Below are 19,535 nucleotides of genomic sequence, written 5' to 3'. Positions count from 1 at the left end.
GCTTTTGTTAAAGCCCTGAGACTGTATAATGAGGTATAACTCATTATAACTCAGGAAAAGGAAACGCACAATAGATCTGTAAGGTCGCGGTGATTAACTCCCCTCCTAAACATTCTACAACTCAATTTTTTCAAATAGAACAAGTGTGGCTCATTGGCATAATTTGATACCACATACTTGGTATTTCGAGTTAAACTGTTGTTATGAACACATCCATTGTACTCTAGATTGAAGTTCGAAATATCTACTATTTTTCTAAGAGCAAATGTTGACATATATATAATTTAAAAAGATTCCGAGGTTACCATTTAAAAATCAGAAGTTGTAGTCATTATCGGTGAAACAAGAAGTGGCCGAAGACAATTGAATACATCAATCAATCCTAATTTATGTTATATACCAACGTATCAAATCTCGTTTTTTGTATGAAAAATAAATAGTTATCGTGGTGAGCCACTTTTGCAAAACACCCAGTAAATCTTCCATTGCTATGGAATATGGAACCATCAGAACTTTTTTTAAATAGTAAAGAAATCTTTGTAAGTCTTCTGAATCAAAAGACAGATTTAGTTAGCTCCCTAATTGTATCTAGGTTTCGTGCAGGTTTTATATTTAAATAGATCTTGCTGTAAAATAGACTTTTTGTAGACCTATTACAAATTGATTTGTAACGAATAGGATCAATTATTCGTTGAGGGGATTTTGAAAATGTCTTGTCCTGTAAACAAAGGAAATAATAGAGGATAAAGGTTAATGATTGGACTTGATATAAGCGAAAATATGAGTGTTCAAAATTTATTTTGATTTTGTTACATTTAGACAACTATTTATAAACATAAGCCAATTTCATAAAGACTTTTTTAAGGGTGAAAGTGTTGTCGGAGGAAGTGGAATGTATGAATTTTTACCCCAACAATAAGGATTGAAATGTGATATTCGAGAGGTGTTATACAGAGAGCCTCAAACAAGGGTAGATAAATAATAAATATCATTATATTTTGTATATTTAAACTTCCTTAAAATCTATTGAAAACATATTAAAAAATACACATTTTTAGTATCTACAAGGTATATGGGGCTCATATATCGTCGCTACAAAAGGAGTAATAAATAGTCCAAAAGCAGACCCAGTAAAACTTTTAATAAACTTGAACGAATTTTTGTTAGAATTTTTGGATTTAATTCTCTCATTATCTATCTAATCGATTAGTAAAAAATCAATTAATAATTTTTGTACACCATCTACTTAGAGAAGAACTGTAGTATACCGTTAAATTATATTTTTATAATGTTCCGAATAGCATTACCTGACTGGTATTATCAATTAAGTTAAATGAAAATGAGTAAATTACAGTATCTAACAAATTACAGTATCTAACAATTATATACTTAATTGTTTGAAAATGTAAAAATATTGTCTAAAAATATAAAATCAATTTTCTAAAATAACCAATTTAAAATAATTATACTTAATGCTCAATAAATAAATTAATAGACCATCCTAAATTTACACGTAAGTTTACCACTTATTTTTTAAGGAAAAATGTTTCAAAAACTTGGCAACATAGTTTTCGCGAGGCGCGACATGACACTAGGCACGCACACCATACCATCATGAATGGTTAACATCAATTTATCGGAAGTTGGGCAAATACCTACTATACGTCATTGTGCAACTTTTCATAATTTTCGTACTTTTCATAGTTCGATATACTGACTTAGAAACAATTTTAACATAAAGTTGCGTAATGTCGTGTTATATTCTAGTTTATATTTTTATAAATTGAATATGAACAGTTCATACATTTATAAATTGTGAGATTGCTAGTGAGTAAAATGTCTTAACAGCTTTATTCTAATTTTTCTAATTCTAATTAAAGTTTCTGCATGATTATTTTTAAATTTTACGTATGTTATGTTTATTTATGTTCAAAGTTTCTTCAAAATCAAAGAAGCGATTGCCATACATTACTAACATCTATAGATGCATGAGCAATACATTTATTTTTATTAGATTGAATTAAAAAAGCCTCTTTTATTTTTCTTTTAGAGGCTATCGCTTCTTTCATTATAATTTTGGCGTCATTAAAATTTATTCTGTGCCCTGTGTCCCATGAATGCTTTTTTTAACATTTCAAAATATTACATATTGTTTTTACTGTTCAGCTTTAACAAATAATAGCCTTTTAAAATCCTACAATGGCAAAACAGTGTCGCTTTTTTTTAATTTTTGCTGTGAACAAATAGAAATGTATTATTTACAATCTGATTTTAAACTTTTAGGTCATACGATATATTTTAAAATTATTTTTGAATTGCATGAATTATTCGTTTAATTGAATTTTTTGATTAATGCTCAATCAGTCTTGTAAAATTAATATGACGTTTGTGTGTTTTTCGAAAGTATCTTATAAAAAGACCATCATAAAATCTGGTTAAATGGAAAAAATATATTTCTGGAAAAACACAAAACGCACATAATCGTTTAATATAGGTTTATAGACCTCAAAATATCCTATTTTTTTCGAATTGTTTGACAACAAAAACAACTGTAAAATTGGATCAAGTGGCTTATTTTTGGAACACGCGTCTGGTAATAAAATAAATTTCACCCAAATATTCTGCAATTTTTTGAAACTGTGCCACAAGCGCTCTTTTTGTTTCTAATTACACGAGATATAAAATCATTGAAGTAGCAAAAACATCTCTTTAAAAACAACTCTATAAAATAAAATTTAAATTTAGAATCCGCCTGACAAAAACATCCAAATGAAAAATATTTGGAAAAATTCCTATATATAAAAATACAAAAAAGGTTCATAATTGTGTTTTTGGAACTGCTTAAAATTTAATATTGTATGTACATTAAATCATTGTCCATAAATCAAGGATTAAATGACATACCAAACTGGTCAATTTAATGAACGAAACTAACTCAAAAGTTCAATGATTTTTCACAATTCATATTTTCTCCTGTGCTTTCTAGTAGCACTATCTACTTCTCACTGACTTAACTACGTGAAGCGAAAAACAGATACCTGTACGAAAGCAAAACAGTCTAAGTAGGTGGCTCTACCTGGCGGGTCATTCTCAAAAATGTAACTTACGAGGGCCGGTTAGATATTAGCTTTATACAAGGATATTAGCCTTATATTAGTCATAATAAATAATAATAATATTAGATAAATACATAAACATTTTAAGTAATTTTGATTACATAGGTAGTAAGCATGGTTTATCTAAACCATGTGGCCTATTAGCAAAAAGACCTGTTTGATAAAACGGCTTATAGTAATAAAATTAGTTGTAGATCGATTAATACCCCATCATAGCGTAATTACTCCACCTGAACTTTTTAATATATGGCGATAGTATTGATAAAAACTCTACATGTACCAATAACATATGGCTTAATAAATCCCTTGTTTATACAGGGTCCTACAAATTTGAGGTACGAGCATTGGTATATCTCGGAAACCGTAATAGATCCAAACATGTTTAAATTGGGACAAATTTGCGCCTTGGGATGTTCACAAAGATGCCATAAAAAAATTAAAAAAATTTCAAGGATTGCTGAGTTTTTTGGTAAAAACGGATTTTTTTGAAAATAAATTTTATTTTTTCCCGTCGCTACTTTTTAAAAAATCAAAAAACTAATTGGATATTCTCATAGCCACTTTATTAGGGCTATCTGATACTATTTTTTGATTTTTAAATTAGCTTATAATTTGTGAGATACAGAGGCCAACTTAATTTTTTTAGATACGGACCTGCATTTTTTACTTCGGGTTTTGAAAGAACTCGGTCTCCTGAGTACAATGATATGCCACACTTTATACTTTTTTTGTTGTTTTGGGTACCTTAACAACAACAAAACTATTTTATTATTATTTAAAATAATTTCAAGTCCGACTCTGGTTTTTAAATTATTTAATCTGATTATGTTCATCGCAACAATATTGATCAGCGCTAATTAACATTGAATAAGGAAAATCGAGCAAATTGAAAGATTTAAATACATAAAATCCAGGTCAGCAATTTAAAGATATAATTTTTAACTTTTTTATTATGAATTTGAAATCTCAGTGTATAATAATATGCATAATATTAATCGTAGTTATTATAAATAAATCACCTTCTACAAATTAGTTTCTAATGCTCTACATGTTCGAAAGGGTCACCACCCTTCCCATTGCACAACTTTATTATTCGTTCAATTTTATTTATAGCTCTTTGAACATATCTTCTTCTCAGGGTTGGAAAAATTCAAATCATGATTTTTTTTTATTTAAATCAGATTTTTTTGATTTTAATAGAAAACATTATTTAAATCGGATTTCCAAATAATTACGACTTAATTCCAAATAAAGTCCTATCCTAAATGGCTAAATCTTCATAACTCTGCCCAATACTGACAACATTAACAATTCTATGTCGCGTGTCATTTTCCCTCATCGGTCACCAATATATTCCACAAAAAAAGTCGCTCGCATTAGATCAAAAGGATTTTTTTTTGAAATGCCACAAGAGTATTAATTTTTGTCATTTCAACGTCTAGGCATAAAAGTAAATCACTTTTACGCCTAAGCACAAAAGTACAAAAATATATTATTAAACTGATATTAAACGTCAATTTCAACGAGTGTACAAATTGTTACTCGATTACTTACTAGACATTACTTTTTATATTCGTTTGAAATTGATCAAAAAATTATTTGTAATGTTTAATTTGTAAAAATATAGTATATTCTACTCAGAGTAAAAATGTACTTTTGTGCCTTCCTGTTTACGCTGGTCCGTCAAACGTACAACCTCGTCAAAAAAGTATAATTTTTACTCCTTACACAATACAGTATTGTTCGGAAACAGTTTTAAATCGAGAATGAAATTAGTATTATCTATTGTAAAAGTGTAAAATAAAGAGATATAAAACAGCATATTTTCTGACAACGATTTGAAGATATAGTCTAACATCAAAAGAACCCTTTTCTGCACTAAAGGTTGCGAATGAAATGTATTCGAACAGCATTTTTTTGTCACTTGTACATAAATTTCAAAATAAATCTCTGCCCTTTAGAAGTTAGAAGTCTAATGGATTCACACGAAATTACTTCAAAAATCGGTCCAACATTTTAATTGATGAATAGATATGTAGTAGGTATATGTGTCATCCAAATAATTTCTTATATAGTTTTATAACATTTATAATTTTTTTTTCGATTTATTAAACGTATTTAAACGTTACAATAGCAAGTGTAACATTTTATTTACCGAATAAATATAGGGTATATATGTTATAGAAATATTTTTTATAGTTTTCTAGGACACATTTTTATAACTTTTATAGTTATTTTTCGATTTATTGTAAAGTTTTAAAAAAGTTGATTTTTTTATTTAAATTACCTGATTAAAATTAAAAAAAATCACTTGATTTAAATTAAATCACGATTTAATTCAAGTGATTTTTTTTAATTTAATTCAAGTGATTTTTTTTAATTTAAATCATTTGCTTTAAATCATGCCAACATAATTCTTGTTATACATCCATTTTGTAATCAACCATTATTGTAAATGTTGAAACATCAACATCCTCCCGCTCCTTGGCGCCAGGTCCACGAACCCCGCTGGCCGTTGTATTGCTCTATCATTTCCAATTCGTCTTCCGGGGAAATGATGTGATTTTTTGGATTATATTATATTTTTATTATTTATTTTATATTATTTTTATTGCATTTGATTTTCCGTATTCAATGTTTTACCCCACGTCATTGTTAAGTTTGAAGGCTTATGAATATTGTAACGATGAATAGATTAACTATTAAAAAAACCACCGGACTTGAAATTAGTTTAAATAAAACTGTGTTCAAATGTCCGAAACAAAATAAAAGTATAAAGTGTGGCATATCTTTGTAATCAGGAGACCGAGTTCTTTTATAAACTGAAATAAAAAATGCAGGTCCGTATTTAAAAATATTAAGCAATTATGAAAAGAAGCTAATTTGAAAATCTAAAAATACTGTGAGATAACCCTAATAAAGTGGCTATGAGAATATGCTATCAGTTTTTTGATGTTCTAAAAAGTAACGACAGGAAAAAATAAAATTTATTTTCAAAAAAAAACTTGTCGCAATTTAAAATTTGACACTGTGATTATTCCGTCTTCATCTCATAAACCTCAGACTACTGCAAGATCTGGTCAAATTGCTAAAAGAAGGCAACATACAGGTCAAATGGACTTGATCAGTTTAGTTTTAAGAGCTACAAGAACAAGTTAGGGTAATGAACAAGTAATGAAGGATACTCTCCAGAAATATGAAAATATGTCTTGGGGGATGTCGATGAAACTGTTCCCATGTTGTGTAAGATATGCGACACTAATGATGTAAATAAATTATATTATTAGAGTAACTAAATAAGTATCCACTTTCATTTTACACTATTACTCAAAACTGTTCTCTTGTAGATGTATTATATGTGACATTAATGATGTAAATAAATTTTTAAAGTAGTTCGATGAGTGTCCATTTCCATTTGATATTATTACTCAAAATCTCTTGTATTACTTGGTTGTTACATATAAAAGGTAGAGGGAATTAAAGCATCCTAATTCCAGTTAATAATGTCCGAAGAGAGATTTGACGATATAAGCTTATATTAATTCAGTAAGAAATAAATAAAAATATATCAGACTTTATTGCCCATATAACACACAATATCCGCAGGATATTCATAGAATGTCGGAATGTCCCATTATAAGATCATCTTATAAAGACATCTATAGGATATCCTCCAGACATCCTGAAATCCTGTAGATGTCTCAGAATAGAATATCCTGTGGATATCTCTGTCGTATATCTAATGTACATCCAGCTGAGATATCCAAACATGCTCATGATAATAAAATATCCTAACAATATCGTCTAGATATTTAGGAAAAATGATGTTAATATGACTCCTAATTACGTCAAGGCAACAAAATATCCTGTTGGTATCTTCTGGATAACCTGGATATTTATGAGCTTGGCCACTCCCAGTAATACAGAGAATTTAAAACGCCCGCGCAAAAAATTTCCCACAATCCATCTCCACAGTTGTTTGTTTTTGCATCGTGTATTATTCAGTTCTTTGATTTAGTGAAATTCGATGTGAATTCGGTCGTTTGTCGATATTTAATGGGCTTAAAAATGACTGAAACTAATAAAACTGGTTGAGTTTGACTTAGTTTTTTCTTAGACTCATAGTTCTAGCTTTCTTCTAGCAGAAATTCTATCCTAACCTCAACTAATGTGTGACAAAAATCTCAAATTTGTGACAAATGAATCAAAAATTTGTGACAAATGAATCAAAAATTTGTGACAAAATTATAGGTGAAAATTTGTTGAAAAGCGCTTGTTCTTTATCCCTAAACCCATTTTCGTGTTTGGTCTATTCGAACAGAAATCCTATTTTTGTGTTTAAATTGTGAGTTTCTGGAATGTTTGGTGTTAGAAATTATACCTGTATCCTATGTGCCACTGTGTGCTAACTTTGATGTAAACTGTTGCTGCTAGACATAAACTGCTAGACTCCATAAAGGGTAGTATAATCTGGTATAATACCAAACGATCGAAAAAGAAGGCGCCAGAGGTGACTTGGAAATGAAGATTGCTGTTATTTTGTATGTAAAATTATATGGGGAATGTCATCGATCGTAATTTTCAAGTCAATTGAAGGCCGTTTTTTTTGCGATGGTACAGTATAAATTGAAAGGTCTGAACTCATACAAATAAACTTCTAAATTTTGACGCAAAATTCATTGATGACATAATATGTAGGTATATTTTAGAGCTGTTAATAAAAATATCCAATGAATAACGTCAAAATGTGGCTAAATAAAACTAAATCGGGAAGGTTTTACTATAAACTAAGGATGAAGAAAGTATTGTCAAATAACAGTCCTCATATAATGTCATAAAAATATTCTATAATGCTCCCAACATCATCCTTGTATTATCCTATAAATATCCTAAATAATCGTAAAAGGCTTGCCGAGGGATGTCTTGAAAATGACTTTTTGTCCCATCTGGATATCCCATAAATATCCTCCTCTGGTTTTTGGATATCCCTAAGATATTTCCTATATCCTTGGTAGATATCCTCAAGATATCTAGAGGATTGTGTTGTGTTATATGGGTGGTGTAGTAATGAGTATTCAAAACATAGAATTAAAGATCATCTAGTCCACAAATATTAATTTTCACTCTGTGAGTTGATAAACTAATTAAGAAATATTAATAAAATTGATGCATAAATTATTTCAAAACCTTATAGGCAACAAAATCTTGAATTTAACTCAAAATTGTTATGAAAAGATGTGCTTTAACACTTGGCGATTTCAAATTTTGATTCTAGATTGACGTCACTCGTGCGATAGAGATGGAGTTATACGTGCGCATATGTTTTTGTAGCCCATGGTTTTTGTACCATAGTACTACCCAGTGAGTATCCATCAGAATTTAACATATTAAAAATTTAACCTTTTCTCTAATTTTTTATTACCTTTCTAGGATCTTCGACTTTCCATTCCAAGTATCCCACTCCACTTTACATTCCATGTAACTTCACTCCATTTATAACCGCGTACCTACCTACATTTTAAAAATCGCACCCGACAAAAGACACAAACTAAGACGTCATTATTCTCAAGTGTGTACAAACAACGAACCGCACAACACCATAAAACCGCCATAAATAAGGAACGCATGCAAAAGGCAACTTGCATGAATATCATTTGCAAGTTAATATTTTCGTAGCATTTTAATAAGAATTTATTTAACGTCGACAAAAGGCCTATTTGAGCATAATTTATGTATGGGATTCGTTCTATGGTATTCGGTACTTTATCTGGACGCGCCACGTCCAACTTTGTACATTCAAAACACAGATCAACAAAGAATATAGCAACCAGATATTGTAGTACTAGCTCACATTTTATATTATTAATTAAAAAACTATTTAAAATACAAAAAAATTGTCTGTGAACTATGTGCGCATATTAGAAGTGAAACTTCTTCTTACTTCCGTCTGTATGTCCGTCTGTCCCTCTGTTCGTCTGTGAACTCAATTCTGGTACCTCTATCCACGTGTCGAATTTGGTTCTAATCGACCCATAATTAAGAAAAATCCTGATGATTTCGTCCATTTAGAGGCATCGGTTCGAAACGTCGAGGGCGTCATCCTGTGACCCATAGGCGCATATACGGGAGGAGTAATGGGGGTATTTACCCCTCCCAGAAAGAAATTAATTTATTTTAATTATTACTTTCGAAAATCGACAACTACGAAACTATGAACCCTTCCTGGACACAAACGGTACACTGTGAGACAGGAAATTGTAGAGAGAAATAAGCCCTATACCATAGGATAAAACATTTTAATGGACAGTACTTTCGATAAAATCGATAAAATGAAAAATATACGAAATAATATACATGTAATGATTTCTTTCGAAAATCGACAACTATGAAACTATGATCCCTTCCCGGACACAAACGGTTAATTATGAGACAGGAAATTGTAGAGAGAAACAAGCCCTATAACATAGGATACAACATTTTAATGAACAGTGCTTTCCATAAAATCAATAAAATGAAAAATATACGAAATAATATACATGATTTCTTTCGAAAATCGACAACTATGAAACTATGATCCCTTCCCGGACACAAACGGTTAATTATGAGACAGGAAATGGTAGAGAGAAACAAGCCCTATAACATAGGATACAACATTTTAATGAACAGTGCTTTCCATAAAATCAATAAAATGAAAAATATACGAAATAATATACATGATTTCTTTCGAAAATCGACAACTATGAAACTATGAACTCTTCCGGGACACAAACGGTACATTGTGAAACAGGAAATTGTAGAGAGAAACAAGCCCTATAACATAGGATACAATATTTTAATGAACAGTGCTTTCCATAAAATCAATAAAATGAAAAATATACGAAATAATATACATGTACTGATTTCTTTCGAAAATCGACAACTATGAAACTCTGACCGGACAAACTATGACCGGACACAAACGGTACATTGTGAGACAGGAAATTGTAGAGAGAAACAAGCCCTATAACATAGGATACAACATTTTAATGAACAATGCTTTCAATAAAATCAATATAATAAAAATATACGAAATAATATACATGTACTGATTTCTTTCGAAAACCGACAACTATGAAACTATGAACCCTTCCCGGACACAAACGGTACATTGTGAGACAGGAAATTGTAGAGAGAAACAAGCCCTTTAACATAGGATACAACATTTTAATGAACAGTGCTTTCCATAAAATCAATAAAATGAATAATATACGAAATAATATACATGTACAGATTTCTTTCGAAAATCGACAACTATGAAACTATGAACCCTTCCCGGGCACAAACGGTACATTGTGAGACAGGAAATTGTAGAGAGAAACAAGCCCTATAACATAGGATACAACATTTTAATGAACAGTGCTTTCCATAAAATCAATAAAATGAATAATACACGAAATAATATACATGTACTGATTTCTTTCGAAAATCGACAACTATGAAACTATGATCCCTTCCCGGACACAAACAGTACATTGTGAGACAGGAAACTGTAGAGAGAAACAAGCCCTTAAGTATTACAGAAGTTCAAAACTACTTATAAAAAAATTAATAAAATTAAATCAGTAACTATCTATACCTTTTTATAGTGTACCCCAAAATAAAAGTATACAAGCCTGGGTAACTTATCCAACAACAACAGCTGAGTACGGCAATGTTGAACAGAGTTGAACAGGGTGAACTACAGTTGTATCAGCAAGGCCACAAATCTTTGTTGAGTTGAAAAACAGGTTAGATGTCTCGACACCATGTAATCACGTGCACGTGAATGTAAAAATAAGACCATCCAAGCAAGACAGGAAACCCAGGAAAAGGTAAAAACCGGAAAGAATAAAACCAAGATCCTGTAGTCAATATTTAAATTAATATTTGTGGATTTTAAGTTATGATACCTTACCCCAAAGCGTAACTAGCAATTCATCCAGCTACCATCGACAATTAAAAAAAAATAGTTGATCCATTCCAAAATTGTTGTCCAAATCTAATGAAAATTATTAAGAATCAGAATTGAAAAAGGCAAAATACGTGAATAAGTGAACTTACCCAATATCTGGCCACATGGCACACAAAAAAAAAATTCTACTATTTTGGTTCAAGCAAATCTTTGTAAAAATTTATAAAATTATTCAATAGCATGGAAAAATTAAACTGGTAATCCCCACAGGAACCAACAGAATAGGATTCCACAAAAAAAGACGATCTCCTCCGCGCCAATATGGTGATCGGAGGGAAAAGAACAATCATCGACCAAAATGAACCTCCAAAGATTTTGACAATCCAGAAATGACATCAGAAATTTTGGGGAAAAATATTAGAAAGATAAATTAAAAAGAAACTGTCAACACTGCTCACCCGCTGCTGTTAAATAAATATAAAATAATTATAAAGACATATTTAAATATTATAATTAATTAAGAGAAATTTATAAACAATTAATTAAAAGCGAAAGGGCTATTATCAAAAAAAGGTAGCAAGTTTAAAAAATATGCTACACTTTCATGGTCTTGTACGTCGAAGAACTTGCCATAGTCAATCAAATAAGAGTTTTGTCTTAATGGATATTAGATAATTAAGAGTATGGAAAATTTTCCTATGATACAAGGACGAATATCCATATAAGGCGTAATGACTCTCCACTGGTGTGGTGCGAAAGGTACTCAAAGATAATCGTAGCCCCTGGTGGATTACTTTAGGTAAGACTTTCTGGCAAAGTTATAGAAAACATCACCATAGTCAAGTTTAGATAGTATAGAACTATTATGTAGTTGAAGAAGACAAGTTAGATGGGAAACCCATTTAGAATTATCAAAAACTTTAATGAGTTCAGATGTTTGAGACTCTTTGATTTATTATAACATATATGAGGCTACCATATCTTTCTTCGCAAACTTTTGATAAACAAGAGCTCAGTTTATTAAACAAAGGTTTAAAGTATGCATTGCCCAACTCTGGTAGCGCTTTGGAGGAAATCTTCGTTGGTGTTGAAACTGCTATTCAGCACTTGCCCGAGGCTTCTAAAGTATTTACAAGAGAGGCTTGTAGAAATCAGTTATCAAATAAATATCGTTTCAAGTAATTCATTAAAATCTAACAAAGAGCACAATATTGTCAAGAGTTTGCGTAACAAAGATTGTTTCTATCTAAAAGCTGATAAAGGAAATAAGGTTGTTATATTAGATAAAAAAGACTATTACGATAAGGTTAACAACTTAATCGATAATGGCCCCTACATAAATTTGAAAAAGAATCCTTTGTCTAAGATGGTAGCAGACGTCAAAAAAAAACTCTAAAAGAATGTAACACCCTTATTGATCTTTCTTTAAAGAGGAAATTGCAAGTATCCAATCCCTCATTACCAAGATTGTATGCTTTGCCAAAAATTCATAACCGGACAAGTCTATGCGCCCAATTGTTTCGGCTGTAGGTTCTCCGACTTATAATTTGGCAAAATGGTTATCAAGGGAGTTGGAAAATTTACCTGATCATGAACCTTCTTTCTCAGTTAAAAATAATATTGAATTCATTAACAAAATTAAAAATATAACATTGCATGAAGGTGAAATTTTGGTCTCCTTTGATGTATCTTCGTTGTTCCCAAGTATTCCAATTCCACATACTTTGGGCTACTTAAAGGAATTACTGAAAGCAAATGGTCTCGACAACAAAACTGTGAGTTTTGTTGTGTAATATTGAGCTTACATCGTTATGTATGAAACAAAATTGTTTTCAATTTAATAACGACTTTTTTGAACAGCGGGAAGGTACAGCGGGATGGGTAGATATAGTAAGATCCATTGTCTCCATTTTTGGCTAATTTATTCATGAGCAGGTTTGAAGTGGATGCTAAGAATCAGTTTGAGTATTTTCCAAGAGTATGGTTTAGGTATGTGGATGATATTTTTGCTGTTTTTGACACACATTCAGACACCATAGATAATTTTATTTCTAAGTTAAATAATCTTTTTCCTTCCATTAAATTTACGCATGAAATTGAGAACAACGACAGATTACCATTTCTAGATGTATTAGTTATTAGAAATATTAATAATTGCCTGGAATTTGATATCTATAGGAAAAATACGACCACACGCAGATATATTCCTAATGAATCACATCATAGTGTTGAACATAAAATGGCTAGTTTAAATTTCTTAGTTCATAGATTACTTAGTTTCCCACTTTCCAACGAAAGATATGAAATAGAAAGAGATTACATTAGGAATGTAGCTGAGTGTAATGGATATTCTCCTTCACTAGTTGATAAATTAATTAGAAAACGTAGGTATTGGTTAATGATTTCTGAAAATTCGACTTTTCAAGTGGAGAAAGATACGTCTAAATATTTTTCGATACCGTTTGATAGAGAGTTACCCCGTGGTCTAAAAGGAATTTTTAAGAATGTCAATTATAAACTTGTGTATAGTGCTAATAATAAATTACAACAATTATTAGGTAATCCAAAAAGATAAAACACCTCCACTGGAAAGGTCGGGTATTTATGAAATTTCTTGTAAAGATTGTAATCAGAAATATGTTGGGCAAACTAGAAGATCAATATTAACTAGATTTAAAGAACATTTAGCTCAGATAAGATATGGTAGACCGGATAAATCTCGCGTTGCCGAACATATTGTTGATAATGAACATTGTATAGATCTTAATAATTTAAAATTAATTAAACAAGTCTCAAATTACAGGCAATTAGATGCATATGAAAGCATCAGAATTAATAAATGTAAAGATAGTATGACCAGAGTCAACGGTCCAATTCCTTCAAGTTCTTTGTTCCTACTACTCTAGTGGCGGAAATCTAACTGTTACGCTCAGTTGGCTCTGACTCGGGTGGCTAGATTTTGCCACGCCCACTCGGTGCCCACTGAGCGAGTATAGAAACGCTCAACTTGTAGATTTTACTTTAGTTTATAATCATCTGCTGATGATGCTAACATGGTTAGCAAAACGCGCGTCCAGTGTAAAATTAAAAGTATTTTGGTGTATTGTGGTGATTTAGTGTTTTTATTTTGCAGGCTACCATGATAGTGAACTATCCAAGATCAATCCAAAAAACCTATGCTGACCTCACTAGGAATAGGATGATTCTGGTATTTAATATCATCAATTTGAGTACAACTTCTTATTTTGCAGAAGTGCATTACAGAGGACTTGGCAACAGAAAAGGAATATCCAGTGAAATTAGACCATTTTCGAAGGGAATTAAGATTTTGTTGGATTTTTTTCTGACAAAATCTGGGTGATCTAGAAGAATAGTAAATAACCAAATCATGTTGGTTTGAACTTTTATTCCATCACGCGTAAAGAAATTTCACAAAAAGAAATATTTTTTCTTTAATTAATTAACCTTTCCTTTTAATACAATATACAAACTATAAAAAAGCAGCGTTCTTTGTAAGAAAATCAGATGTCGGTTTTTACCAGTCTGAGGTTTGAATGATGAAGAATGAGACGTTGTCATTTTTCCCACACAAGTTTGCGGCTTCGGCTTACCGGCGAGATTGATCATTCGATATCTTCCAGATAATTTAAAACCTGTTAAACGTGGTGAAATTAATGCAGCTTAAATTAAAAGCGGATTTTTGCTCCGATGTATAACACTAGTTGCAGTTCAAGGAGCTATTTAACATACAGACATACCTTTGGTGGAGAGCTGGTCAATTATTTTCTGCGAGATAAAAATGTTTTTTCAAGATTAGAAAAGATTTGAACTGGATAAAGTTCATGTTGAAAAACCAGTTAAACTGGGACTAGTTTTAAATCTTATCTTTAACTTTTTTCTTAAAAATAATTAATTTATTTTTTTCTACTTATTATTAGGGTAGGCTTAGTTGGTAGTAGGGTAGTTGGTAGTAGTTTTATTTTGTCCTTAAATTGTTTTAAAGCTATCTATGGGGAAGCAACCTGCATAATTTGCCGCGTCCTTTTCTAATTTGAAATTCAATAAAACACAAGTTTACTTAATCGGTAATGAGTTGCATAGAGGCCATTAGCTTTTTAATTTTAACAGCCGGGTGGTCGGAGTTCAAAGATATTAATAAAAGGGCACCACGAGATTATACTCTATGAACTCGGCAATAAACATGTAACTATTAAGTAGCCTTCAACACTAACCTCGAACTGTTGAGTGCAACTATCATGAACTTCAAATATTCTATAACTATTTGTACTTAAGTGACTCTAACTTAACTATGAGACTAGACTGTAAATAATACTACTAAAAATATTTAAGCAATTTATTAAAATATTAAAAAGTTAAATATATATATAAAAAATAACGAATGAAATGTAAAATGTAATACGTTAAGAAATTATTTAAATCGAAAGGTTGGAAAAGAAAATAGAATTTTAAATTAAATGTAATAACTAAACCTATGACGTCAAAGCCCCTTATCTAACTTAATACTAGATACAATCAGGGTGGTTTATACCCATAAATCAAATCTTGGGTTGCTACGGCGGTGTACAGCAGCTCGGTGTACTGTCACTGGAGCTCGTCAGCAAATGTACAGATACCAGGCAGGTGCAGGACTTCAAAAGGTGACATAAAAATCCTAAATAATATTGGTTGTCTTAGAAAAGAGCCTCAATTATAGAACAAGGACTAGCACAACGTGTAGGAGTTAATAAAGGCAATAAAGAAGGACTAATAAAATCTGAACTTTACCTCAAAGAGGGTTTATGATGTCCAACGGGTACCCCTACACGGACAACAGGAACGGATGGAATTCTGGACTGTTCTGTGCTACGGTCTGGATCGGTCTTCTTGCTCTACAATTACGAACAACCAAATAAGATTTAAGAAAGATAATACTCAACTAATCTTTCTACACCACGTGGGCGTGCAAAAGTCGAAAACCAGTCAACAATACGAATAAAAATCAGTTGAGCATTGACTTAGAATAGGCAGAAGAATTATAGCATACCTGGGAACTCTCGGGGACTTCTTGGGCACGTGCAATCGGAATATCGGTCGGTCGGAAAAATTAGGCTGTTTAATCCCTTACGGAAATTGGTCGGCGGTCCATCCAAATCAACAAAATACAACCACGTCTCTGACCAAATATGTTCCGGAAGACATAGTCCTTCATTACGTAGACCTGCTAATCACCAACAGGGAATGCTTCACGAAACGGCAGCCAGTTCTTCACGACGACATTCGGACGGTGGATACACAAGAAGTGAGGCAAGGATTCGATTTCCTTCACAAAATCAGAGTTCAACCGGAAATCTCCTCCAGGATATAGATAGAGAACTGTATATCTTGACTAGTCCAACTCACAAAAAGGCATAAATAAAAAACGATGTTCTAGAATATTTTTACAGCCATATTCCATATCCGGTCAATGAACGAACTTAACTCACAAATTCCCACAATTAAATGAGCAAATTGCACACTGCGATCCACATCAAAAATAAACGATTTAACTATGAAATTATATCTGATAATTATAAAATTTCAATAACCAAAACAAAGGATAAATAAATCCAAAAACATCTGATTTGATCTGACAGTGACAAGTGACGGAAAGGATATCAAAGATAGAGATCGACAAAAATTCTAATGCTGGGCCAGTGACAATATTGTGGAGCTGTAGCTGTATAATATCGCGGTGTATATCGGGTTGCATAATCGTAAAATTTAAATAAAATAATATTTAACAATAAAATTATAGTAAACATGATGCAAAAATAATAGCTTTTTGCGATAATTTATGAGCTAGCACACAGAGGTCCTTGCGAGGAAATTTGACTGTTACAAATTTAAAATCATTTTCAAATATACGGGGTTTTTCAAACTAAGATTCATAACAAAGTTATATTTTTTCTTATGGATCACCCGGTACAAAAATTTTAGTACAAATATTTTCCAACTCAATCGACGACCGATTTTTGTATTTTCGTAAAATATTCTTTCTACAGTATTTACTACATTTTTTATCTCTTGTAAAAAACGCTACATCGCATAGATTTTGAAAAAAAAATTGGAGAATTTATTTTTCCAAAAGAGACCTACAAAATATACAGGGTATTCCCATATTCCAACATAGAACAACTACGTATTCTTTATATCAAAATAAATTAATTGCAGATAATTTACCTTTATGCAAAAGTGCTTCGTTTGTCCGTTAGAAGGCATCAATCAGATATTATTCATTATGTTTCTTGTTTCGTTCCAAAAATATATATACTATTTTTTAAATAAAGCTGACTTAAGCTTTCGCTATTTTTTTCCTTCAAGTTAAAAAAGTTGTAAGCATATGTGACCTAAAAGAACATTACTCTCATGCTATTAATTATTTATGAACAAAGCTCGTATTAACTGACAAACGATACAAACAAAACCATCTCCGAGCAATAAAAGCCTTTAATTAATAATGTGCTAAAACAGCTTTCGTTCCTATTGAAGTCTGTATCATTTATCTACGGGTCCGGGCATACTTTGATACACGATATGATTGATGTGTTCTTGTATGAAGGCATCTAACGTAACGACTTGTTTCCTTGTTACGTAATAAATCTAATATAGCTGCGGGGTGGTGGACAATTGGCCGCCCATAGGAAGGTTTGTATGGATTTAATGACCACGGAGGTATAAAAGTAATATGTAATATGAAAGTACATAATTAAAAAAAATCTAATTTACTACTCTAATAAGTAAGGTGCGATCAACAAAGAATGAAATAGTTGGCTATTCTGATTTTGCTCATTTAGTTGGAAATACATTTAAAAAATTCGAATATTTATCGGCTGTTATCAATATCCTCAAAAGACGATATATAAATTCGTTTTCCATGATAATGAGACTCATCGAAACGAGATAAGAAATAAATGCATTTAGTCTGAAGGTTTTCTAATTTAATTATTGAATACGTGTATTAAAAATATAGGTTAGGTGCTCTTAATAAAAGTTGATAATAAAACTCATGTTGAGGTATCAAAAACAATTTTTATTCTAAAAAAGTCTTCGTTAGAAGGTAGGTATCTATCCAGTATACTAGATAATAAAATACATCTAAAATTTTAAAAGTTCTATATCTTTTTTTAAAAATTTAATAGCCAAAACGTACATTTTCGGTTTATGATCTTACCGTATTGTTCCATTTTCGTTTATTACTTCCTAGTTATCTATCCTTAGTATTTTGAAATTGTTCAATTCGAGGTTCAACTATACGTTTCTGATATTTAATAACTAATTACACTATGGAATATATTACACATATTGGAATATGTAGCGGAATTCAGTTACCTCGGCAATATAGACTGTGAAATTCAGCACAGAATTAGCAGCGCTTCAAGAGCATTCTGGAAATTAAAAGACAGTTTTCTACAATCATGACTTGATGACAAAAACGAATCTTGCAGTGTACCCAGCAATAATAATTCCCACCCAAGCGAAACCTGGGTGCCGTACCGCGGCACACAAATGCATTAAACAAGTTACAACAGAGACACCTTAGACAACTGTTAAAAATGGTACCGCAATATCTCAAATGTATGAGTCCTTGAAAAGGCTTGCTGCGAGAGCGCTGAAGTAATGATTACTAAATCCCGCTTAAGATGGGCTGGTCTGCAAGAAAAAACCGCCTACCAAAATCTCTTCTTTACGGTGACCTTGCAGACGGTAAGAGGAAACCGGGTGGACAACTCAAAAGAATATCAACTCACTATTCAGAATATTTTCCATGAAAACTTAAAGGGGACCAGCATGCAGAATTAGTGGGAGGAAGCAGCGTACAATAGAACGCTACGGAGAAGAATTGTAAATTCAGTTAACAACGACAACCAAAAAGTAAAGAGGCAACAAAGTAATGAGATTTTTGAATGTCCGGAATGCGGAAGAGAGATAACATCACGTATCGGGCTTTTCAGTCACAGAAAAGCCCATGAAAGAAAACGCCTTGCGTAACCATCTTCTGATGCATGTCAAATACTCATCCGCAGCGAGTAATGGCAGTAGCAGTAGTAGTATTGCACTATGTTCAAAATTGCGACTTTATTGATTAAAAGTTACTTCGTGCGGAAGAGAGATAACATCACGTATCGGGCTTTTCAGTCACAGAAAAGCCCATGAAAGAAAACGCCTTGCGTAACCATCTTCTGATGCATGTCAAATACTCATCCGCAGCGAGTAATGGCAGTAGCAGTAGTAGTATTGCACTATGTTCAAAATTGCGACTTTATTGATTAAAAGTTACTTCGTGCGGAAGAGAGATAACATCACGTATCGGGCTTTTCAGTCACAGAAAAGCCCATGAAAGAAAACGCCTTGCGTAACCATCTTCTGATGCATGTCAAATACTCATCCGCAGCGAGTAATGGCAGTAGCAGTAGTAGTATTGCACTATGTTCAAAATTGCGACTTTATTG

This window comes from Sitophilus oryzae, unplaced genomic scaffold (genome assembly GCF_002938485.1).
Source record: "Sitophilus oryzae breed Bouriz unplaced genomic scaffold, Soryzae_2.0 scaffold_1246_pilon_pilon, whole genome shotgun sequence".
Classification (NCBI taxonomy): Eukaryota; Metazoa; Arthropoda; class Insecta; order Coleoptera; family Curculionidae; genus Sitophilus; species Sitophilus oryzae.
Note: the sequence above shows the minus strand (reverse complement) of the source record.